The sequence below is a fragment of the Macaca thibetana genome, chromosome X (assembly GCF_024542745.1).
Source record: "Macaca thibetana thibetana isolate TM-01 chromosome X, ASM2454274v1, whole genome shotgun sequence".
Lineage (NCBI taxonomy): Eukaryota > Metazoa > Chordata > Mammalia > Primates > Cercopithecidae > Macaca > Macaca thibetana.
Window position 1 is genome coordinate 110,801,650 of NC_065598.1, and position 26,858 is coordinate 110,828,507.

At 38.9% G+C, this 26,858-nt stretch overlaps 1 pseudogene; it reads right to left on the reverse strand.

The window, feature by feature from the left end:
* Positions 1 to 5,728: 5,728 nt before the first annotated feature.
* LOC126945875 (tubulin alpha-8 chain-like) lies at positions 5,729 to 15,701 on the reverse strand (annotated as a pseudogene).
* Positions 15,702 to 26,858: the final 11,157 nt, after the last annotated feature.

Sequence of the window (26,858 nt, forward strand, 5' to 3'; positions counted from 1 at the left end):
GCCAAGGGCTTTTCACACAGTAGACTCAATAAATATGACAGAAAAACAATTCACTATCCCCTCAAGAACTTACAGTGGCTACAAATCATCTGCTAAGTCCAAACTCCCGTTTCTGACCTTTTTCCTTCCTTCTGGCCCTAACCAGCTTTTCAGCTTTATCACAACCCCATACTGTTCTTCCCTATATTCTACTTTCCTGACTTGCTGAACTTCTTGCCTTTTCCAGAACGCATCCTGCTTAGTTCCATTGCCCCTGTTGGTTCCTCTACCTTGAGCAAATTCACTCCCCTATCAGTATGAAAAGCCTAATATTTTTAATATTGAGTTAAAATGTCACTTCTTCTGTTAGGTAGAGTCGATGCTCATTCTGTGCCTGTTCTGTATGTTATACTTAATGCATTCATTACTTTCTTTCTGGTATCATAGTAATGTGCATGTCTACACTATAAATTTCATGATGTCTGGAATTCTCACTTGTTCATTCTTATAATTCATGATGCATCCAAACCCTGTAATGCACATAGTAGGCACTTGGCAATGAGTCCTTGAAATGACTTGGCCACATTGTCAACCATTTCTCCATGCCCCCACTCTTGGTCTCCACCAAGTGAATAGTGAGTCAGGAGGCAGCTCTCTTTGAATAAAATTAAGCTGGACATACCCAACTCTGGTAAGACATTGTCAGTTTTGGCAGGAGCATCTTCTGGGTATCTGCCTAACTTACATGACTCACCATAATCTGCCCTGTCCAATGTATACAGCCTTGCTTCTCATTTGTTCCTAAGCATGTGTCCTCCACTTCACATTATTTTAAATCTTTCAACTCAGCCTTTGTTCATGCGGTTGCCCATGCCAGAAATACTCTTCCCTTATTCTGATCAAATCCTCCCCAAACTTCAGACCCAGATTAAGTCTTACTTTATCCATGATGTCATCTTTAACTATTTGAGCCCACGTTTATCTCTCCTATGTCTGAATTTTTTGGCAGAAATAACGTAATATATTATGGTATTCTCAAATTCTTTCCTGCGTATGTCTTGCTTTTCTCAGCAAGAGAATTGACTCTTTGGGGGCAAAGATCATGTTTTAGTCTCCTTTGGTAATCAGTGCTGCTGATCATTAGATTGATAAATCAACAGAGCTATTTTCTTCCTTATTACTAATTTCTCATAAATCGAGAAAAGATCCCCATAGCCTACTTTTGTCTATTAAAGAACTCTATATCAGGTATTGGAGATAACCTAAGGATTAGCCAATATTATTTAAAATGAGAGATTTTTAAAAATTAATATTTTTCTGCAATTAAATCAGTTTCTTTGCAGTTAATCCTGCTTGATGTCTTGCAATAGGTTAAGGCAGTTAGGAGAAAGAGTTAATTAAAGATGATGGATTTTGCAGCTATTTATGAAACATGGTTGAACAAGATTCTGATAAATCAAATTCACTATCATGTTTTTTTAATTATAGGAAAAATAATGAAGTCTATGTTCTGGTGATTAGATCATTTTGGTAGTGAAATCTTTGTGGACGATATTTGGACTTTCATCATAGATTTAATCCATTCGAACACTTAAGGGGTTGTTTACAAGGTTGAATAACTAGGCATGGTTTGACCCAGAGAGTTGTGCATAAGCTTCACATATGACACAAGGAAGAGCTGAAAGGCAGATGTGAACAAACGGCACAGTGTGGCTTAGACTTTGTATTGCACACTGGATTTTCAGGATATGTAGGGAGAAAAGAAACATAACAGCATTTCTCTGCTTATTTCTTTATATTTAGGTTCATTTCTTGTTCTAAGGAATCAGTTTCCTCTTAAGTGTTTTGATTTTTTTCTTTAACACAATAAACTGGTTAACAGCATTTTGATTTTGCAACCATTGCTTTAAACTCACTATAATAAACCATGCTATTGACGATGTCAGAAGGCAGATGAGATCAGACTTTAGGTGGAGGTCTGTTTTGCTTCTTACAGTCACTCATTTCTATATTTTTATATCCATGAGAGTTGAATGTTGCATTCTTTCTCTTTGATCTCTGTTTTGTTTTTTCCAGCCGCCACAGAACGCTAGCTATTCTATGATCAAAGCTCCCCTGAAAGCCTTTAACCCTCACAGGTCACTAGCCAGTACTTCAGTGGGTTACTCTGGTCATCATTTTCTTACAGCTCACCAACAGCTACTTACAAAAGCATTTGACTAGAGATGTTCCCTCAATTTAATAAGCCCTCTAGTTACACACACACACACACACACACACACACACACACACACACACACACACTCTTAGGAACAATGTCCACACAGAAACTTGAACACAAATGTGCATAAGAGCTTTCTCATAATAGTCAAAAAAGTGGAAACAACCCAAAAGCCCATCAGTGGATGAATGGATAAATAAAACGTGCCATATCCATACAATGGAGTATTATTTGTCACTGAAAAGGAATTAAGTACTGATACATCTATACAACATGGACGATACTTGAAAGCACTATGGTAAGTGAAAGAAGCCAGACATAAAAGGCTGCATATTGTGTGATCTCATTTATAAGAAATGTCCACAATAGGCAAATCTAAAGAGACAGAAAGCAGATTAACGTTTGCCAGAGTCTGAATGGGGGGTGTGGCATGGGGATGAAAGTGATTGATAATGGGTATGGGTATTCTTTTTGAGATGATGAAAATATTCCAAATTAGATTGTGATGATGGTTGCATAACACTGTGAATATACTAAAAAATTTGAATTGTACATTTTAAATGGGTGAATTTGTATGGTATATGAATTGTATCTCGATTTTTGAAAAAAAACACTTAAAAGTCTCCTTTTGAGGACAGAGCTAGCTCCCAATTTTAAATACTGGTTCTGTATCAGAATCTTCAGAGGTAGGGACCTGGAATCTCTGCATTATAATAAATTCTTGACTGATTATTATGCACAACTAAAATTTAAGGATCACTGAATTAAAAGAAACAAACCTTGCACTGTCTCCATGAAATATAACTGCAAATGTCTCCATTCAGGGAGAAGCTGCAATTACTCTCAAGTGAATAATACTCAACTTCTTTGTTGTTGTAGATCAGGTATTTAAGTTTTGGTTGATCGATCTTTGTGTATCTACTTTCAGCTTTCAGATCAAGTTTCTTTTATACCTCTGAAAGAAAGGGTGAGAACACAGGATCCACTGATACTCTGTTCTCTATGAATTAAAATTAGAGAATTGCTATCAGTCTCACTTCTGATAGCATTTGTGGAAAACTAGTTCAGGGTTTTCCTCCTTCCACAGCTAAGGAAAGAAAAATAAGATTCTGTATCATACAGTAAGTTGGAAATGTGAGTGAAGTTAGAACTTATGATTCTCTGTCTTGAGTGGCTTTTGCTCAGCTGTCATTGAGGTTTTAAATTGTACATCAGACTGTGGTATTAACTCCCTAAAAGGCATGGAATTGTAAACATATGCCACATTCTAGCTCAGTAAAGGAAAATGTATTTTCCCTACATCACTTTAGAAATTAAAGCTCTTGGCTGGGTGTGGTGGCTCATGCCTGTAATCCCAGCACTTTGGGAGGCTGAGGTGGGCGGATCACTTGAAGCCAGAAGTTCAAGACTAGCCTGGCCAACATGGTGAAACCCCATCTCTACTAAAAATACAAAACATTGGCCAGGCATAGTGGCGGGCACCTGTAATCCCATCTACCTGGAGGCTGAGACACGAGAATGGCAATTCCAGCTGACCTTGGTGGTCTTATCAGAAATAACTGAAGAAACTGGATTGACATTAGATAGGTGAATGGGATAATCTTGATAATCATGTAGTACTAAGTTAGAGAAGTATTGGGTAATATAGCATGAGTTTACAGATCCTGCATAGGCTTCACATTGATGAAGTTACTGTGCTGCTAGCTATCTAATAATTAATATGGTAAAAATCTTAGGTTATCTCTACCCTTCATCAAACTTTTTTTTCAAATAAAAAAATCTGCAGAGCATAGGTTAGGAACTTTTACTTATATTTGAGAAAATTGTTTATTTTCTTGTTTCCTGAAAATCTAAACTAAACATGAAATTTAAGTGAAACGAAGAATAAGGTGTATTTAGTGTAACTACCTGAAATCTCATTTTTCACATATCAACAATTAAAAGTAGCTAATATTCATGTAGTCAATAAAACTCAATATATATTTATTGGTCACCTCCTGTGGTGCCAGGGAAGTACACTAGGTAAACATCATGATATTGGATGAATAAAACATGGCTCCTGGCCTTGAGGAGTTCAGTGGAGGAAGTAAAGCTTTACTTATTCATAAAGTATATCTGTGACAATAGACTATAGTTCTAGGTACTGAAAAAAATACCTGGAAATGAAATATTAGGTTAGGGATTTGAACTTGGCAAAATGAAAAGCTAAAAATCTTATCTTTTCATAAAAGTCACAATGATATATGGGCTATGATAATAGCTTACAGGTCTAAATGCTATGTGGTAAATAATGTTGATTCTTGGATAAACTATTTCCTCATCATTTTAATAGGTTAGACATAAAGCTTGAGATATGCACTATTACTCTTAAAGAGTTTGGCGAATTTTCTGCATTTTCGTGGGTTTATAATCTTGGCACTTTGTTGTCACAGTACCTTATGTTTAACTACAGAAGGCTGACAAAAGAAAAAATAGGAAAAACACTAGCGAATGTTAAAAATGTTTATTATTAAACATCATTCACTAATTCAAAAAGTGTATGCTGAAAATAAGATTGTTTGAAGTTTTTCATATCCTTGAGGCTATTACTGGTCTATTGGAAATGACTTTTGTAGGTCATGCTACTCTTCACTTTGTGAATGGAATTTTGGCTATGGCAGATAGTACACAGTATTGTTCCCAGTATATTTAGCAGGCAGCAGACTGAAGTATCTTTTACCAGAACTATTTCTTTCCCTCCCTGCATCACAGATATTTTTAGAACCTGATACTTGATTTAAGTGAATTTGTCATTGCTCTACATACATTGTAAAACACAGCCTATTGAAAGCTCCTTTTCAGCTCTCCCTTGCTACTAGTAAAGGACGAAAATTGCAAGCAGGGTCTCCTTAAACCTGCTTAGAAGTGGGACAATCATACATGTTGAGAGTACCACAAGTGCAATTTGAAATTGGTTGTAATTAAGGTGGTTAATGAAAATGACTTTAAAAAAAACTACATGGAAAGAAAAGTTAAAGAAAATATGTCACATGACATATGCCATTTTGAAACATAAGGTAAATATTTCAACATGTCTTCAGTTTTCTCCAAAATATTTTAGAATGAAGACAAACTAATTTTTGAAAACCAAAACTCTATCTCCAACTACTTCATATACTTTTTTTTAAAAAAGACAAGCAATACTTTATTTAAAATCCATCACAGAAATGAACAGCTTCACTCTGTAATACAGCATACATGTTTTAAAGCCTAAGTCAGTAATTGTATATGAGAGCATACACTGCTGCATACAAATTAACTCTTCAGACCACAATTTTTCAATGTTTAAAACAGAATAAGCTTCCCTGTGAAAGCAGCATCTGTGCTGGTTTCTTTTTTGGTTTTTGTTTTTTTGTTTTTTGTTTTTTATTTTTTGAGACGGAGTTTTGCTCTTGTTGCCCCAGGCTGGAGTACAAGGGCGCAATCTCGAATCACTGCAACCTCCGCCTCCAAGGTTCAAGCGATTCTCCTGCCTCTGCTGTGTTAACTCTAGTATTCTTCTTCTTCACCCTCTTTTTCAACAGACTCCACACCAACATCCTCATAATCCATCTCAAGGGCAGCCTTGTCCTCACGGGCCTCAGAAAACTCTCCTTCCTCCATTTCCTTACCCACTTACCAGTGAACAAAGACATGTTTGGAATACATCAGGTCAAACTTGTGGTCCAAGTGAGCCCAGGCCTCAGCAATGGCTGTGTTGTTGCCCAACATGCACATAGCTCTCTATCTCAGTCAGGTCTTTGCCAGGCACCACAGTGGGAGGCTAGTAATTAATGCCACCTTGAAGCCAGTGGGGCACCAATCCACAGACTAGATGGTACACTCAATCTTGATGGTGGCAATGGCAGCACTGACATCTTTTGGAACCACATCATTATGGTACAACAGGCAGCAAGCCATGTATTTACCATAGGAAGGGTCATGTTTCACCGCCTGGTTGGCTTGCTCAAAGAAAGCATTGGTAATCTCTGCTACAGAAAGCTGTCTATGGTAGGCTTTCTCAGTAGAGATGATGAGGGTGTATTAGTTTGTTTTCATACTGCTGATAAAGACATACATACCCAAGGCTGGGCAATTTACAAAAGCAAGAGGTTTATTGGACTTACAGCTCCACATGGCTGGGGAGGGCCTCACAATCATGGTGGAAGGCAAGGAAGAACAAGTCATATCTTACACAGATGGCAGCAGGCAAAGAGAGAGCTTGTGCAGAGAAACTCCAGTTTCTAAAAGCCATCAGATCTTGTGAGAGTTATTCACTATCATGAGAACAGCACTGGAAAGACCCACCCCCATGATTTAATCATCTTCCACCAGGTCTTTCCCATAACACATAGGAATTATGGTAGCTACAAAATGAAATTTGGGTGGGGACACAGAGCCAAACCATATCAGAGGGCATAGCTGCCCAGAGAGAAGTGGATGCAGGGATAGGACACCAGATGGGTCTGCAGTTCTGTCAGATCAATATTTAGGGTTCCATCAAATCTCAGGGAAGCAGTGACGGAGGACACAATTTGACCTATGAATCTATTCAGGTTAGTGTAGGTTGGGTGCTTAATATCAAGGTTTCCATAACAGATGCCATAAATGGCCTCACTGTCTATCATGAAAGCATAACCAGAGTGCTCCAGGGTGATGTGGGTGGTTAGAATGGAGTTGTAGGGCTCTGGCGCAGGTGTGGAAACCTGAGGGGCTGGGTAAATGGAGAACTCCAGCTTGGATTTCTTACCATAGTCAACAGAGAGACATTCCATGAGCAAGGAGGTGAACCCAGAACCAGTTCCCCTGACAAAGCTGTGAAAACCAAGAAGCCCCGAAGACCTGTGCACAGGTTGGCCAATTTATGAATTTGGCCCAACATGAGATCAATGATCTCCTTGCCAATGGTGCCCTCGGGCATAGTTATTGGCAGCATCTTCCTTGCCCATAATGAGATGCTCAGATTGGAAGAGCTCATGGTATGTGCCAGAGCGAACTTCGTCAATGACCATGGATTCCAGGTCTGCAAACACTGCTTGGGCATGTGCTTGGTTTCTGCTTCACAGCTACCTAGCAGATGACAGAGATGAAGAGGAGAGGTTGTTGCTTCTTACAGACTGACTCTTAAACATTTGATGTAAGGGAACCTTCATCTCCTTTTTTTAACAGGGGTTTATTTGTAGAGCAGTTTGAGGTCCACAGCAAAAGTGAGCAGCAAGTACAAAGTTCCCATATACCTCCTGCCCACTACAACATGCGCAGCCTCCCCAACTGTCAACATCTGGCACCAGAGTGGTACATTCATTAAAATCAATGAACCAACATTGAGGCATCATGACCACCCAGAGTCCCATAGTGTACATTTGCGTTCACTCTTGGTACTGTGCATTCTATGGATTTTGGCAAATGTACAATGACATGTATCTACCATTGTATTGCCATAAGTAGTTTTATTGTCCTAAATTCCTCTGAGCTCTGCCCATTCACTCCTCCTCATCTACTTTTAAAAAGTCAAACTTCTCAGTGTCTATTATCTGCCTAATCTGGGATTTCTCAGTCTCAGACTCTTGACATTTTGAACAGGATAATTCTTTTAAAGGGGATGTCTAGTACATTTAGTGCTTTCTAGGATATATAGCAGCATCCCTGGCCTCTACCCAATCAATGCCAGAAAACAGTGCCATTCTTAGTTGTGACAACCAAAAATGTCTCCAGACATTGCTAAATGTCCCCTGGTAGCAGGTAGCAAAATCATTCCTGTTAAGAACCACTGGCCTAATCTAAGGCATACTCTACTTCCAAATGAATGTCTATATTATCCTATTATGACTTGTAGAGTTAGTCATTAAATGCTATCAACAAATATTTATTAGGCTTACTATGTGCTGGATAATATAAATGTATTCTACTCTAGCCAGTCGAGAGCTATTAAATTTTTAATATATTAATAAGTGACAGGGAGAGGCATGAGTTGTTGCAACAAACATTTTAAAAATCTACATGCAATAGCTACATTGAATCTTGAGGCATGGTTGATTAAATTGATATAGCGATCTTCACGATCTAGTTCACAGCAGAATGAACGCAGAGGGAAAATGCATTGATCATTAAGATTGCTTAACTGATTGGACCTGCTATGCTGTGATTCGCTTCAGCAGCCACATGCAAAAGATGGACACTGCCTCTACAGGGAAATAATTCTGAGTAATTAGCCAGGGAAGACTCTATACAAATCCCCACTCCCACCCTAACTCCACCACTGTTTTCCCATGATAGCAAGGGATATTTATCTGATTCCCTTGCGAAATTGCCATAAGTGCCGCAGTGCTCCTTTCATTTTGCCTCTGTAGATAGAGGCAGGGCTGATGATAAACTGATTTCCTTTTTGGTTGGCCAGTACTTGTGCCGTTCAGATCATTAAATCAAATGTAACCAAGCAAGTATAATTTGAGATTTTATTTGGAGATTCTCCTTGTAAAGATTTAGGCATTAAAGTAGTCACACAGAATCCAAGAGACAACTGTCAGAAATGGAAAGGGGAATTGGAGTGGTAGACAATGAGACATCTTGGCAAAACTAATTCTATTTACATATAGCCTCAAATTATGGGTTTCCTCCTTCTCTTTCTCCTTTTCCTTTTTTGGACAGACTTATTACAGTCATTTTGATTTATCCCGCTTTTGTTTTTTGGCTTTTCTTTATGATGGGTCAAAAATAAATAAATTCAAAATTGACTCATTGAAGGCAGTTAACTAGTTAACTTTTATTTCCAAGGCACTTCTTGGAGGATGTGGGTCTACTTATTCCTTGTTTGTTAAAGTGAACTGATATGTATATTCCCCTTTGTGGACTTCTAAATTGGTCTTCTCATCTATAACTTGTAAGATTCCTTCCAGCTCTAATTGTCTATGATCTGTTGGTTAGTATAATAAATGTATAGTAGACCATGATGCATGCTGGGACCTCAGCAAAAGGAAGAAGAGGAAAGGAGTAGGACAGAATCTTAGAAAAGGCTGGATTGAAATTTCATGGACTAACTTGGTTGTAGGAATGTACCTTCAAGATTGTGTTTGGGGCCAGGTGCAGTGGCTTACACCTGTAATCCCAGCACTTTGGGAGGCTAAGGCAGGAGGAATGTTTAAGGCCAGGAGTTTGAGACCAGCCAGTACAACATAGCGAGATCCCACCTCTATAAAAAATTTAAAAATTGTCTGGGCGTTGTGCCACATGACTGTACTCCCAGATACTTGGGAGGCTGAGGTGGGAGGATTGCTTGAGCCCAGGAAGTTGAGGCTGCAGTGAGCTGAAATCACACCACTGCACTCCAACCTGGGTGACAGATCAAGACCCTGTCACAACATTTAAAAAAAGAAAAAAAGGTTGCATTTGGCATGTCAAATCAAAGTTCAAAGGATGAGACAAATGGGCTTTATTCAAAGGATGATCAAGTCCTGGAGTTGGGTAAGGGAAAGCAGTAGAACCAAACATTTGCTGCCAAGAACTGATCCCAGATGGTCTATTTGGATTACAGCAAAGTGCCAGCTAAAGGAGGAAGCTATACAAAACAGGATCCAGCTCCCAGGGGCAATGGGAGTAGGAAGGATTTCTTAGAGAATCAGGGTCCTAGTCAATCAGGCTGGAAATGAGGATTAGTTCTAGCCTCAAAGTGGGAATGAGAACCCTAATAAGAAAACTAAGGCAAAAAGTCAATCACAGAGGGTAACCCAACACTAGAGGGGGATGGGTGGTCAGAGAAGAGGCGGCAGTTCAGTGAACACACAACAGAGATAAAGGTGCCTGGGGGATCATGTCTATTTTATCATGCCCACCATCAGGAGAGAATGCCTAGTATCCTGCTGGTTGTAGGCAGGATTTGGCCCACTTGATGTAGGAGGCAGAATAGTCCTAGCCTTTGTCAGAGCAGGGCTAGGAAAGGCTACCTATTATACTTTGTTTCACTTAATTCTTCTCTTTGTCAATTCTTAGTCACAAAACATCATACTCATCAATTGCTATGGTTTTTATTTCTACCCTGAGTTGTATGCAACTTCTTAAAGAATTAAACATGATCAGGCCCTAAATATAGTGCTATGAAATTTCTGTATATCCACCGACTTTATACACTAAACCAAGTTAGGCAAACTTTTTCTGTACAGGTCTGGACAGTACATATTTAAGGCTCTCCAGACCATAGGGTGTTGGTCACAAGTACTCACCTCTGCCATTATAGCATGAACGTAGCCATATTCAATATGAAAACAGATACGCATGGCTGTGTTCCAATAAGTCTTTATTTATGGACCTTGAAATTGAATTTCATAAAATTTTCACATGTCACAAAATATTATTCATTTTTATTTTTTTAGCAACTTAAACATGTACAAATCATTCTTAGCTCATGGGCCATACAAAAACAAGCAGTAGGTCATAGTTTGCAACTCCTGTACTAAACTTAAACTATAATTTATTTAGTGAACAATGATCTGCCTAATTCTGCCTAGCAGGCCTCCAACACTGTAATCAGGGCCACGTAATCCTATTGGTAGGATTAGCCTTGCTCCAAGTTCTGGTAAAAATCAGGTCACAGGCAGTGAAAACATAAGAAACTCTACCTATCATCCATTCTCTATAAAAGTCAACCTGTTTGATGGCCCTGCACTATTTCTGCACTTTGTTCTGGTAATAGCACTCTGATCTGGTTGCTATTAATAAATCCGCTTGAGTTGCACTCCAGTTCCCACAGATATTCTTTCTTTTATGTACGAGTTTCTGCTTGACATTCAGTTTCTACAGAACTAGAGTCTCGCCATGACTCGTCCAAAATCAGAGTCCTAGAGATGGGAGTGTTGTATGTTAACTTTAATGTCTGTGGCTGAGTTCCTGTAATTTACTACCTCATCTTCCTGATGTTCCTCTCTACCTTCCTGAATTATCCTCCTGTGTTTGGTCCAGTTCTAGGCCTTGTTGACCTGGCCAGTTCACTGATTTCACCGAGCCTGACTGAGGCAGTATCATATGAACAGAGGAGCATGCAGAAAAATAGATGGAAAATAATAAACATATAAAAACTGTTTGAATAGTTTTATTATAACCAAAAACCAAGATAGCACAAACTCTGTTTTATTTCATCCTTGATGAAGCAAAAGTGTTGAGAACTGAAGTTCTTCCTATCACAATGACTGTTCAACACTGAAGTAAAAATTATACACAATAAAATTCTTAGCGACTGCATCAAGACACAATAATAATTATTTAGTTCTGGCCTTTACAAATCTCCACTTTCAAGTCTCTGAGTTCACTTTTTATAGTTTTGGTTCATTCTTGTTTAATCAAGGCTGTTCCAAATTTTTGTGGAAGTGATTCAGTCACATAAGTTTAGTATTTTTTTCTAATTCTCTTTCACACATACTGAACTCTAACTTATGATAGCTATCCCCAGTTGCCAATGTATAAACTGCTTCTTAAAGAGGAAACTATACATTATAATGTAGATTACACTACATTTCAACTTTTCATCATACATCATACAATCTTTGCAAAGACAATTAGAAAAAAAAAAATCCTGAAGTGGTAGCTCTCCATCTTGAGTTCATGTATTTTCTGGGATAAAATCTGGGAATGTATATTTCTGATCTATATTGTACCTGATATTTTGTCAATAGGAATATATGTTATCTGCTCTGCATCAGGATTTTCAAATGTGGTTAATTATGAAAAATGTGCCTGTGATTTAGTTACACTTGAGGATGGAGATAGCATGACATAAGGATTTAGAGTGATCATTATTAAAGACCTAACTGGGAGATAATTCTAAACTCAAATATCTAGACATAGACACATACTTTTGATTTCCAAGTAAAAGAGTAGGTTTGCAGTTATTAGCGTTTAATAACAGTAAATAACAGAATATACCTGTTATTCTCCACAATCAGGACATGCCTGTATGCTGCTATAAAATTGGCAGTATTTGGTTACTTCAGTTATGTTTATTCAGCTATCTTATTTGGCACAGACTAAAATATTGACACTTTGGGGACCACTTCAGGTTTTTTGTTGTACAAATATTATCTCAGAGCAAAGCATATAAACTCCTCAGTGAATGTATCTGTCTTACGGGAAAACGGGTCTCATTACTTTATATTCCCATGAACCACACAATCCTTAATCACAGTCAAAGAAAATGTACCTTGAATCACAAAAGAAACATAGGAAAATACAGAGGAAACTAAGAATCGTGCAAATCTAACCAGCTCCACCTTCCAACATAGATGCTACTTTCACTGGCTTAAAACCATACTGGCCAGGTATGGTGCCTCATACCTATAGCCCCAGCTCTGGAGGCTGAGGTAGGTGGATCTCTTGAGCCCAGGAGTTCAAGATTAGCCCAGCCCACATTGTGAAAAAAAAAAAAAAAGAAAAAAGAAAAAGAAAAATTAGCCAAACATGGTGGCACACGCCTGTAGTCCCAGCTACTCAGGAGGCTGACGTAGGAGGATTGCTTGAGTCTGGGAAGTAGAGGCTTCAGTGGGCCATGATTGCACCACTGGACTCCAGCCTGGGTGACAGAGCATGAGCCTATGTCAAATATATATATATATAAAACAAAATCATACCAGTGGTTCTTTGGTCACTGCTTGGAGCTTGGGACTATAATGAAGGAACAGGAAGTCTTTCCTTTCTTCAGTTCTTCAGTTTGGATAATAGGAACTTTACTTGCACATTCAGATTTAGTACTACAAGGTTTTTACTTAATCTCATTTATCTTAGATTTATCTTATATCTGCACCATCTTTCTTTCATGCTGAACATTGCAGTGATATGGAAGAGGCATTTGGGATCCTGTCAGCGTTTATTAAGATGAGAGAATCTAGAGTCACTTTAAATGGAAATGGAAATGAGCCAAAAAACAAGGGAAAATGGAAGATTCAGGGAAGAGGGAAAATCAACAGTGTAAGATTCCTAATAAAGTGGGAATAGGGATACTTCACTCGTAATATCACTAGGCAACAAGTAGGATATTGGTGCTGGAATCATGCAAAGTCTTTGTCATTTGGATGGCTCCCATCTCTGGATTCTGTGGGAATACAGGTTTCCCTTTATTTTGATCTTGTCATGGCCATTTAGGCTCAGGAGGGGCGTTGTATGTTGGTCCTCTGCTGTGCGTGGCAGTGACAGACCTCAGAATAGAACTGGCTTAGATTCCCAGGCAATGTTCTTCCCTCACACCATACTGTTGTTGAAAACAATGTTGTTTCTAAAAATTACTTTCATTATTTTTTATTGCTGATTAACAGTTTTCTCTGCATTTCAGTACATTCCATGTAACTGTTTGATTTGGAATTTTTTTTTGCATATGAAATTAATCCCAGGGACAGGGTGTCTAAGAAAGCCAGCCCTCCTGCTTCCATTGCCCGCCATGTCCCTTTCAGCACCACATACTCATAAGAAAATATAGAGAAAACCAAAAAGAATCTTAACCTAACCAGATTTACCTCCCAATTTTGACACTGCTTTCATCGGAATCAGTGATTTAAAACCATGTCTCTGGTTCCTGGTTCACTGCTTAAAACTATGACTATAGGAAAGGACATCTTTTCCTTTATTATAAAAACTTATATTTGTAAATTCCCCAGAAATAAACTCAATAATAAGCCCATAGGCAGTGTGTATAAATTCCTAGTTAAGTCAGTACTCTCCAGTACTCTTCCGTTATCCTTTCACTACTTAATCTACCACATCTCTAAGATATGAGTCACCTATTCACGTGTCCACCATTTTTCATCACTTAAATTATGATTTTTTTCTTTTTTTTGGTTCTTTACACTCATACCTTCACTCTATTTTAATAAGACCCTTATAAACTTTCTTTATGTGCATTGGCTTGCTGTTTTTGTTTTGTTTTTTTTTTCCTCTTTCATAACATTGGCTGAGAAGGATCTTGTGTGACACTTAATGAGCTTTTGTTGCTACAGGGACTGGTGGGTGGGCTGGAAGCTAACCCCATTAACTATCTCCCACTTTCTTAAACTTAAAGCACTGAAACTCAAAAGTATACAATAATTCTGTATTGGTCATATTCAGCTTTCCCTTCTTTTGTGGCATCCTGCATTCTGACTAATTCCTAAGGGCCATGCCAGAGGTCCCCACTGGAAGGCCTAATGCTGTAAATGAAGACACAATGAATTGAGAACTGGCACTAGGATATTCGAGATCAGTCCTATAATTTCCTATTGACACGCTCCCCAAACATCCAGATGGTCCTTTCATTTTATGATGTCTATATTTCTATGAATCAATTTTGTTTAGTATCATCTTCTCCTGCAAACAAAAGCCAAGAACTCTGCTGGCTCTTCTTTCACCTTTTCATCTCGCATAATGACACTTCTCAATTGGATCACCATGTTGATAGTTTTATCTTCCATTACATCAATTTTGGCTCCTGCTTCTTAAGCCTACTCTTCATGTATTGTGAGACTGTGCTGCCTTTCTTCTGATGCTCTGCCAATGTGATATTACACACCACCTGTGACTGGTGTGGTTGGCCATGGCCAGACCTGACGAGAGCAGGCCTCAGTGAGGACCAAAATGGAAACTAGGTCCTGTAGTTCAGGCACAGAAAAATAGAGACTACTCTTAGGCTGACACAGCAAGAATTTCAAGGCCCCAGCACAGAACATGAGCCTTGGTGACATGACATTCTGAATAGGGAAATTATTGCCTTCTGTAGTAAAACGAGTTGTCTCTGGATGCTGAATAAGGGGGAGGGAGGTGGGTGTAAAATACAGGAAACCAAAGTTCTTAACTCTCAAACCTGGTAGAGATTTCCTTCTGTGTGGGATGCCAAGTCTACAGAACTTAAGGCATGACTGTGAGAGATACACGGGAGGTCGTCAGCAGTCAAGTCATCCCTGGTGTCTTTTTTTTTTTTAGACGAAGTCTCGCTCTTGTCCCCCAGGCTGGAGTGCAATGGCACGATCTCGGCTCACTGCAACCTCCGCCTCCTGGGTTCAAGCGATTCTCCTGCCTCAGCCTCCCAAGTAGCTGGGATTAAAGGCGCCTGCCACCACCCTGGCTAATTTTTGTATTTTTAGTAGAGACAGCGTTTCACCATGTTGGCCAGGCTGATCTCAAACTCTTGACCTTGGGTAATCCGCCTGCCTCAGCCTCCCAAAGTGCTGGGATTACAGGCATGAACCACCACACCTGGCCATCCCTAGTGTCTATACAAATTATTTACTTCCCAACTTTGACGGTGCTTTCATTCAGGGTCAGTGGTTTAGTTATCCCTAGTGTCTTTACAAATGCATCCCTAGTGCATTTGTATCCTTTTGGCTGCCAATCTGCTACTTTTACTTTGAGAGTAAACCAGAGGAGACATCACCTCAAAAGGTGGACCATACTTGGACCAGACTTCCTTGATCAGCCTCTTGTGACTGGAAATCAACTGTTCCTTTTTATATTTCCACTGATCTATAAACCTCATCAGGGGGTCTGCAGGCAACATATCAAGGAAGGAGCTCTGTGGTAGGCTTTGCCTCACACTTCTTTTCACATTCATTTCCTTTCCCCATCTCCTTTGTTCTAATTTTAAAACCATTGATCCTGGGCATGTGACAGCATTGAAATGGAATAAAATCATTTATTCTTTCAAGAAATATTTTTTGAGCACCACACTGTGCCAGGCACTGTTTTGAGCAGGGAGGATACAGCAGTGGACATAAAGAGAAAAATCCTGCCCTTGTGGAGCTGACATTAGACAGTATGTTAGATGAAGAAAAGTGATATGGAGGAAATAAGCAAGAAAGGGAAGTACGGTGTGCTAGGGGTTCCCTTAAGTAGGATGGTCAGGGAAAACATCACTGAGATGGCGACATTTGAGGAAAGGCCTGAAGGAAGTGAGGGAGCAATTCATGTGTTACCTTAGGGAAGAGAGTTTCAGGTGGAGAGAATAAGAGGTGAACAAGTCCTGAGGTGGAAACAGGCTTAGGATGTGTTAGAGACAGCAAGGAGTGTCCTATATGGCGCCCTGCCCCACACCTTTGCTTGTGGGCACTTTGCACTGTCCACAAGCAATTGCAGGATAACTTTTATATACCCACTATTAGGGAAACAGAAGCCTAGGAAAGCCAGAGTGACATCATTTTAAAACCAACTCCGGCTGGGCACAGTGGCTCACGCCTGTAAATCCCAGCACTTTGGGAGGCCGAGGCGGGTGGATCACTTGAGGTCAGGAGTTCAAGACCAGCCTGGTCAACATGGTAAAACCCCATCTCTACTAAAAATACAAAAATTAGCCAGACGTGTTGGTGGGTGCCTGTAATCCCAGCTACTCGGGAGGCTGAGGCAGGAGAATCGCTTGAACCCAGGAGGCGGAGGTTGCAGTAAGCCAAGATCGCGCCACTGCACTTCAGCCTAAGTGACACAGTGAGACTCTGTCTCAGAGTGAATGAATGAATGAATGAATGAATAAATAAATAAATAAATAAATAACCAAAAGACTCCATCTCGAGACTATCAAGGCACATTCCTTGCTGGTCACCCCCCACGGTCCTAAGATGTTTACAGCTAAATAAAAAAGTTTGGTAAGGCCTACAAGGACAAACTCCTACAACAACAGAAAGTTCAGTTGTCCCAATACCCAAAACAATATGTTTTCAAGATGTTTTGATGTACATACACAGTAAAACATCAAGGATAGTTTTTTTAAATCAATAGAATAATAAATTTTGTTATCCTGTCTGCTCACTCACACATAAGTACAGCTTAATTTAGCCTTTGCATAGACAAGGACCCTATATATGAAAAACTTAAAGGTGGCATATTCTCCTTGCTTTTTGAGGACACCCTACTCTGTAATGGAGTCACTTTCAATAAGCTATATCTTCTCACTGTACTCTGTGACTTGCCTTGAATTCATTCCTGCATGAGATCCAAGAACCTCCCCCTTGGGGTCTGAATTGAGGCCACCTTTTTTCCAGTAACACAACCATGGCTCAAAGAGAAAGTCATGATTTGCTGAAGATCAAACAGCTTTTTAAAATTCACCCATAATGAATATTCTTTCTACTGCCTTCCATGAACGTTTTCTGTGATATCTCAAGCCCAAGTCCTGCTAGTTATCTTCTAGATGAGGCCCCTGCTAGTTTTGTCTGTATTGAGTATAAATTAGCTGTTAACTGTATAAAATCCAAATTCAGTAATGCCAGTGGTATCCAGTTACTAACATCTCTCATCTCCCTTTTAAAAGCATTGTTGTTACAGCCAATAATAGTAATAATAATAAGAGGTATCATATACTGAGTGCCTGCCATATGCTGCAAGCTTTACAGATGCTACATAATTTAATCACTTAACAACCCTGTGGGGTAAATATTATTATATATGTTTTGCAAATGAGGTTGCTGAGGCTCAGGAAGAATGAATGCAATGCCTAAGGTAATATAGCTAGTAAATGGTAGAGCTAGGATTTAAAACTGTGCCTGAGCCAGAAGCTTACTATATACTGTGCTGCTGGTCTCCCTAGATAGGTAGCTTCCTCAAAAATGTAGTGGCTTAGATCTAAGCTTTGGGATCATCTTTTGAAGGTGTGTCTCTTGAGAACTCAGGAGCTTTGGCTTCCATAGGTCAAATCACTATCTTAGACAGCAGTAAGGCTTCATTTTCCCTGATCTTTTCAGTGGTTTTAATTTAAATTTCTCTCTGTTCTAATAAGACCTTACTTGCCCTTCCTATATCTAGAACAAATGTTCTGTATTTTGAGAAATTGATCTTAGCTACTATCTGACCAGGTTCAGAAAAGTCTGTCGCTTATTTGATTACACAGCACCTTTGCTCTAGTGCTTACTTCCTAGCAATCCTGCTGACTTAACTTTTTCGTCCCTTTTTTTTTTTCCAGAGGTCTTTGTTAAATGACCTTCATTTTAGTGTTCTTCTAGGCCAATTCTAATTGGGCATATTTTTGCTGCCTTCAGATGGTCATCTTTTTTCCTTAATGCAGTTGGCATCAACTCCCACAATCACTATTTGGCCAAATAACCTTTGATATCTTTTCCCATTCATGTTCCCAAATTGCTTTATGAGTCATATTCAATTTTGGTCTTTCCCTCTCCCCAATCCATATCCAAAAGCAAATATATCATGAATAATATTTTTAAACATTCAACCATTTTCATTCTTCTTAAATCATTTTGCCTTAGGACACCCTCCATTACCACTGCCAGTAAATTAGCAGGTTTCAGTACCTCAATGAATGGACAACACCATATAGAAAACAAGTAGTCCTAACTGGGATTTTATTATCAAATTAAGTGTTTAATTCCCTGAGAACTTCTCAGGAAAACAGCAGTCTTGGAGTCAGAGATTTCTAAATTCCTTTTGTATAGCAAGAACCAAGCCTGTCACACCCACCAGGATGGCTATAATAAAAAAGAAACAGTGTTAGTAAGAATGAGCAGAAATTGGAATCCTCATACTCTGTTGGTAGAAATGTAAAATGATGTAGTCACTATGAAAAACAGTTTGGCAGTTCCTCAAAAAGTTAAACATAGAATTACCATATGACCTTGCAATTCCATTCCTAGGTATACACCCAAAAGGATTAAAAACAGGTATCCAAACAAAAACTTTTACATAAATGTTCAAAGCAACACTACTCATAATAGCCAAAAGATGGAAGCAACCAAGCATTCATCAGCAAATGAATGGATAAACAAAATGTGGTATAGTCATATGATGAAATATTATTCAGTGTCAAAAAGGAATGAAATATTGATAATTGCTATAATGTAGATGAACCTCAAAAACAGTATGCTAAGTAAAATCAGTGAGACACAAAGCGACATAGATTATATGACTCCATTGACAGAAAATGTCCACAATAGGCAAATACGAAGAGACAAAAGTAGATGAGTGGTTGCCTGGGTCTGGAGGTAGGAAAGTGGATTAACTGTACATGGGCATGAATGATCTTATTGGGATAATGAAAATGTTTAAAAACCAAAAGTACAGTGATAGTTACACAACCAAATTTACTAAAAAGTCATTGAACTGTACATTTTAAATGGGTGAATTTTATGGTGTGTAAATTGTACTGCAGTGAAGCTGCAGGAGAGAGAGAAAGAGAGACAGAGAGAGAGAGAGAGAGAGAGATTGAAGGCAAGCCCAGAGCCTGGCCAGTTGGCATTCTAGAGTTTTACTAGTTTTGGAGAACTCGAGATGATGTAAGTGAGGGGTACACTATCCAGAAACAAAACTGTAGCATTCTGAGAGGTGAGAGAGAGAAAAAAAGAAAGGGTTAAGAGGCCACGAAGGAAGTGGAAGAGTCCATAGATAAGTCTGCCCCCCTCCACACCACGCGCCCTATTATCTTAAGTGTGGAATCTGGGGACATTTTCCAACAGGTTTAGGGGGAAAATAAAAAACAAAATGGAATTATTCCAAATTTGGTCTTTGGAACTCTGGGACACCACTGTTGTGGTTTAAATGTTTGTCTGCTCCCAAACTCATGTTGACTTTTAATTGATGTGGGGCCTTTAAGAGATGATTAGGTGATGGCAGATCCATCATGAATGGATTCACGCCCTTATTGCAGAAGTGGGTTAGTTATCACGAGACTGAATTTGTAATAAAAGTGAGTTTTACCTGATTTCTTCTCTCTGTCTCACATGTTTGCTTCAGCCTTCTGTCCTTCTGCCATGGGATGACCTGCATCAGATGTTGGTGCCATGCTCTTGGACTTGTCAGCCTCCAGAACTATGAGAAATAGATGTCTTTTCTTTATAAATTTCTCTGAGTAACAGAAAATAGACTAAAACAATCACCTTTCTGAGTGCCCCCTCACCAACAAGAGATAATCATAACAGAAGAAAAATGGATGCAAGGCAGATCCAGGCAAAGAGAAGGCCAAGTCTCCCTCAGCTTTTACCTGGCATAAATGTATCCAGATATTTTCACATGCTCCCAGTGGAGGATATAGAAAATAGCTGGATGTTTACAGCCAGCAGGTCTCCCATGGGGCCGCTGCCATGAGGAGCAAGTTGACGCTACGGCAAGGGCTGCAGGTGGACGATCTAACTCTGGGGCTGGATGGAGGATGTGGTTGAGATTCAGAGGGCCTGAAAGGCAGACAAGGGAAGAGGTGAGTCTAAGTCAGCAGAATGGTGAATAACTCTGGGCCTAGATGAGCTGAGAGCGTAGACCTTGTATTTCACAAGTCCTGGACTTCATCATCAAATGTCAGAATAGTTCCCAATGACTGGGGAGGGCATTGTTGAGGAAATTACTGTAGAGGCCAATAAGGACCCACACAAAGATGTCCATGTCAACTCATTGCCTCTTCTCTGTCTTAGAGGGGAAGGAGGTAGGTGTGGTGAGATGGAATTCTAAAACACTGAGAAGTATCCAAAGGAACTCAGTTAACCCAGAAAAGACTATTTTTAATGGAAAGAGATTGATTTTCCATCATAATTTAGCATAGTAATAAGACATGTTGACTTAGTTCTCAATTGAGCACAATGGACCAAGGCCTGTACCTAACTGCTCACTCACAGTGCCCTGAAGAGTCTAGGGGACTATATCGGGCTCTTCGGAGCTCCATGTGAGCCACTAACGTTTATAACATTGGGGATTTAATCAAGATTTCCATAATGAAGCTCAAAGCCAGGAAGATCTGAGACTGGATTACATAGTTTTTAAAAACAAACAAACAAGCACCTTGTTTCTATTAACCAATGGAACAGATTTAGGAACCCAGTAAAAATGCCACATGCTTGAATCCACTTAATAAATAAACATTTAGTTCCCTCTAATCCAGTAGTTCCAAATCTTGCATCCATGGATGAACTTTGGGTGGCACATGAGTGCTTAAAAGGTTGAGTGCCAAACTGAGACTATAAACGTGTATGTGTGTGTTTGTAGATAGAGGTTTTGTAACTTTCATGAGTTTCCTAAAGAGGGAAAAAAATGGTTAACTACTCATAGAGAGGGCAGTGGAAGCCTGGGAAATGGGTAAGCCCAAAGAATGTGGGTACAGAGGAAGATCTCATGCAGAACACTAGGAAATCAACCAACTGTATGATAAGTCAGATATTTTCACAAAATGATTCTCAAATCAGTATCACATAAATTGGAAATGGTGTGACTGAATTTTGTGATGGGAGGTCATTGTTGTAGACTACTGACCTGGGGCTTATGGATGCACTTTATGAGGTATGTATACTCTCTGAAATGGGAGGTGAAATTTTCTATGTATGTGCATATAAGCATATTTCTGGGTAGGCAAGCTATTGTTTTCAAAGAATCTTAAAGAAGGTCCTTGACCTCTAAAAGGTTATAAACCATTCACTTTAACTTCTGGCAGTGACGGTTTCTTCCTATTTACAACTCTTATTTTTCCATCTTTATGTAATCTCCTTCTTTCACCTCCTCCTCCTTTCCTCCCCATCTTGTGTCTTTCTTTCTCCACCCACTCCCAACTTTCTCTCTTTTCCTTACAAAGCAATGAGGAAGACTAATGCAGTCCAATCTGAATATGAAAAGCAAGAGGAGTGAGCTCAAAGGGGTGATTCCAAGGAGATTAACAAACCTTTTGAAGTGAGGTCTAGCAGGTCTGCTCAGCAATTGAGTCCTTAACTGGCCCTCAGGAAGAAGACAGCTTGGGGAAGAAGCCATGGAAAGGAAGGCTTAGACTGACTATATAATTAGTATCAAATTAATATACAAGATGAGGTGTCAGCTCTTTTAATGTATAAGACGCTATAAATGAGGAAAGCCATTGTCAGAAGGAACACTTAATGGGCTATTTATCATTGTAAAGAAGGCAGGAGGAACTTACTGATGTAGAAGGGCCTAATCAAGGTCCTCCTTAAATGAGAATTCAGTTAAGGTTTAGACAGCACCTGTCTTCATTAGCAATATAAATATTTCTTTACTACATTTTGGAATTAAATAAAGAATAAGATCAAGTTTCTTCACTGGCTGAATAAGTAGGGATTGATTCTTACCTAGTTGTGTGGATGGCCCTTAGTCTTCATCATTCCCAAGAACCAATCATGAAGCATGAGCTACCATATGATAATTTTCACTTTTCCAGGACTTCTATCTTTCACAAAAGAAGCTGTCCTTGGCATCAGTGAGAAGTCTCCAGGAACAGACTGACTCACTGACAGAATCTCCTCAGAATAATCTGGTATCCAAATGATGTGTATTTAACACTATGCTAATTACTTTTCATTGATTTGATTCCCACAAAACATCTATGATGTAAGTATTATTACCATCTCTAATTGACTAGATGATGAAACAGTCTTAGTGATGACACATACATACAGCTGGTCATACACTTGTTTAAGAGGTAAAATGAATAATTGAAGTCAGGTCTGCCTGATACAACTTACAGGTTCTTCCTCCCAATCCACACAATCATTATGACAAAATAATGTGACTAAATTTAAGTATAAACATAACAATCTTTCAAAGGAGTCATCTTGTCTGACTCTATTATACTCTTATTGCTCCAAAAATTTTTAGAACTTCAAGAATGTCTTCGTGGTCTAAGAATAATTGTTTTGAATCTTCTTAATGGTGATAAATTTTATTTTGGGGGGGAATTAAAAATATCTTTATTGAAACATAATTCACATACCATACAATGAACTCATTTAAAGTATACAATTCACTAGTTTCTTTACTATATTTTTAATATGGCAAAACATATATAACAAAATTTGTCATTTAACCATCAAGGTGTACAATTCAGTGGCATTAACTAGATGACTGTATCATTTTATTTTTTTACTGTTATAAGTAATGCTGCAAATATACATCCTTATATATACTTTGTGCAAATAATTCCATAAGATAGAAAGCTGTCATCTGTGATGGGCCAGTGATAAAGAGTGATAAAAATGGGTTGGTCTTTTCCTAGGATAGCTACATTACCATTAAACATGATTGTTTCTATTTCAATAGGTTTTTGAGGAACAAGTGGTTTTGGTTACATGAATAACTTCCTTAGTGTTGAGTTCTGAGATTTTGGTGCACCCATCACCAGAGCAGTGTACACTGTACCCAATGTGTAGTCCTTTATCCCTCACACCTCTCCCACCCTTTCTCACAAATCCCCAAAATCCATTGTATTATTCTTATGTCTTTGTGTGATGGTGGTAAATTTTAATTCTTTGAGGGAATTTTTGGAAACCAGCAAAAAGTCATTCTATTGATTTAAATGTGATTAAGCTGGATAATAAAGTTTGGGCAGAAATAAGTTGTGTTTATAATGTAACATTTATTTTCTTGCATAGTTCATATATCAGCTCAGCAGCTAAAGATTTCATGAACTAATGAGTAGATGGGTATCTTGCTCTGTTTGGGCTTTTATAGCAGAATACCATAGACTGGGCAGCTTAAAACAACCGAAATTTATTTCTTACAGTTCTAGATGATAAGTCCAAGATCAAGATCAAGGGAACAGCAGATTCAGTGTCTGATGAAGTCCTGCTTCCTAGTTCAGAGAGGGTGCCTTATTGTGTCTTCACATGGTGGGAGAGGCAAATGAGCTCTCTGGAGTCTCTTTTATAAGGGCATCAATCCCATTCATGAAAGCTCTGACTTCATGACCCAATGACCTACCAAAGACCACACTTCCTAATATCATCCCATTGGGGGTTAGGATCTCAACATATGAATTTTGGGGATCACCAACATTCAGTCTCTAGCAATGGTAAACAAATCTTCCAAAAGGATTACACTTTGACTTTGAAGGTTGATGCACATTAGAAAATACAGGTTCAGATATATCTGCTTTGTTCAATTTTTTTTAGTTATTTAGTGACACCATGTATCTCCTAGCAAGAATATCAGTTGGATTGACTCAAAAGTAACACAGGTGGTCCTCTCTTTAGTAGGTTTCATTTTTGTATCTTATAACTCATCCTCAGACTGGCATCCTTCCTAGAGATAAAACATCGCAAACACAGACTAACCATCAACCAGAAAGATTCCTGACAGCAATGTGCACAGTGAATACTCAAGAATAAATACAATTTAGGAGGAGCTCTTCATCTTATGTGAAGAAAAGAAACTCTGAATCTTTGCCCATTTTTATAACCTAATCTCTTTTTATAAAGTAAAACTTTTGGATGCATCTGTTGGGCAATAAATTTATTTTATCACTTTTCAACCACTTGCTTGGCCCACAGATGTATAACTTCTTGCTAATTTTAGAATCATCTGACTTTTACAGGCATGAAGAATCTATAATTAGGCTATACTTGATTTTTATACAACATTATGTACAGAATGAGACAAAATAAACTATTATAAAATAAACACTTATAATAGTTGGGTATAGTTTTATTGAAATAATCCAACTAAATCACACATTTGATTACAGCTAACGGCTTGCTTCTAGTCACAGCATGTACTTTTTCTCAATGTACAGCCTCTATATATTGTCTACCACTAACTCCTTAACTCCAAGCCAACATTTCCCACGCATACTCCTTTGCAAATACCAGACTCATATCCAACTATCTTTTGGACATTTCCACCTGGATGTCCACAGTGAAGGCTTGTTTACAGCTGTGCAGGTGGTATACTATATACCTCCCATAGGAAGGGGAGCCATTTACTTAGAATACCATATAAATACTGCCTCCAGGAGTTGTATAACACAACTCCCTTGTGTGCAGACAAAACACATCCAAATTAAACTTTAAAAAGTCCTTCAACCAAAATGACCTTATCTTGCTGAGTTCATTTTTGTTGAACTGATAGTGTTGCCCTTTTTCTGTCACCCAGCGTTGAAGTTTAGAAGTCTTTTTGAAAGTTCATCTTGGGCTCTACCTTCAATCAGTCACTAAACCAAGTAGATTCTTACCTTCAAGATGCTTATCAGGTCCATCTTCTGTTTTCCTTTCCCAGTGGAAAAACCCTGACTGTTCCCTCATGGTCTGGAATTATAGAATTGCAGATTTGAAAGCAATCATGGATTTTACGGATTCAGGCCAAATCACTCATTTTACAAATGAGGTAATCAAAGTCAAGAAAAGTTAAATGGGCCAGATGTAGTGGCTCAGGCCTGTAATCCCTGCACTTTGTGAGGCTGAGGCGGGCAGATCACTTGAGGTTAGGAGTTCGAGACCAGCCTGGGCAACAAGGTGAAACCCCATCTCTACTAAAAAACACAAAAATTAGCTGGGCGTGGTGGTGGGTGCCTATAATCCCAACTACTCAGGAGACTGAGGCAGGAGAGTTGCTTGAACCTGGGAGGCTGAGGTTGCTGTGCCCCGAGATGGCACCACTGCACTCCAGCCTGGGCAATAGAGTGAGACTCTGTCTCAAAAACAAACAAACAAAACAAGTTAAATGACTTGATGAGGGTGGCATATATAACAAGTTTAGTGATAGAAATGAGATCAGAACAGGAATCTCCTAGTCCTCCTGACCATCATTCTTTCACTATAAAGTGATTGTGTCTTTGTTCACCTGGCTCCATCATCTATCTCCTGTCTTTTTCTACTTTAATTCATCCTAAAACCTATGGCCAGATCAATCTACATAAAATATTACTTTCCTCATAAACCTTTTATCTCTCCACATTGATTGTAAAGTAAGCACGAATTCCCTATTCAATGACTCAGAATGGATGCAACCTACATTTCTAGTCCAGTTTAAAAACAAAAAATGTATCAATATAATTTATTCACATTGATGAAGGAGGAAATTATATATTTCTTTCAAGACTATCAAAAATTTACTGATTTTCAATATTATGTATAATCAAAAAGAAACCCAGTGCTAGGCACGGTGGCTCATGCCTGTAATCCCAATGACTGAAGAGGCTGAGGCAGCAGGACTGCTTGAGCCCAGGAGTTGGAGGCTGCAATGAGCTGAGGTCACACCACTGCACTCCAGTCTGGGTGACAGTGCAAGACCCAAATACAAGAAAAAGAAAAAGAAAGGAAGGGAGGGAGGGAGGGAGGGAGGGAGGGAAGGGAAGGGAGGGAGGGAAACCCAATTAACCTCGGTTAATTTCCCAAAGAAATGAAAGCTTATCTTCACACAAAAACTGGTGAACTAATTTTTATAGCAGTTTTGTTCATAATAGCTCAAAACTAGAAACAATCCAGATGGCCTTTATCAGGTGAATGATTAAAATCTGGTACATCCATACCATGGGAGACACTCAACAATAAAAAGGAATGAATAATTAACTTGTAGAGCAGCCTGGATGAATCTCCAGGGAATTACTCTAAATGAAAAAAGTCAATCCAGAAGATCACATAGAGTATGATTCCATTTAAATAAACACTGAGACAACAAAATTAGAAATTGAGAACAGATTAGTGGTTGCTAGGGTTTAGAGATGGGGTAGAGGAGTGGATGTGGCTATGAAGGAGTCCCATGAAGGGGACCCTAGAAACAGTTTTGTATCTAAACTGGTCATCTGAATCTACACATGTGATAAAACTACATAGGCCTACATACACGTGCATACGTGTGTATCCATGAGAACATAGAAAACTGGTTAAATTCAAATAATCTCTGTAGATTGCACCAAAATCAGTTTCCTAGTTTGATAGTATCATGATACAGGATGTTACCATGAGGGAAACTGGATGAAGAGTACACAGGACCTCCC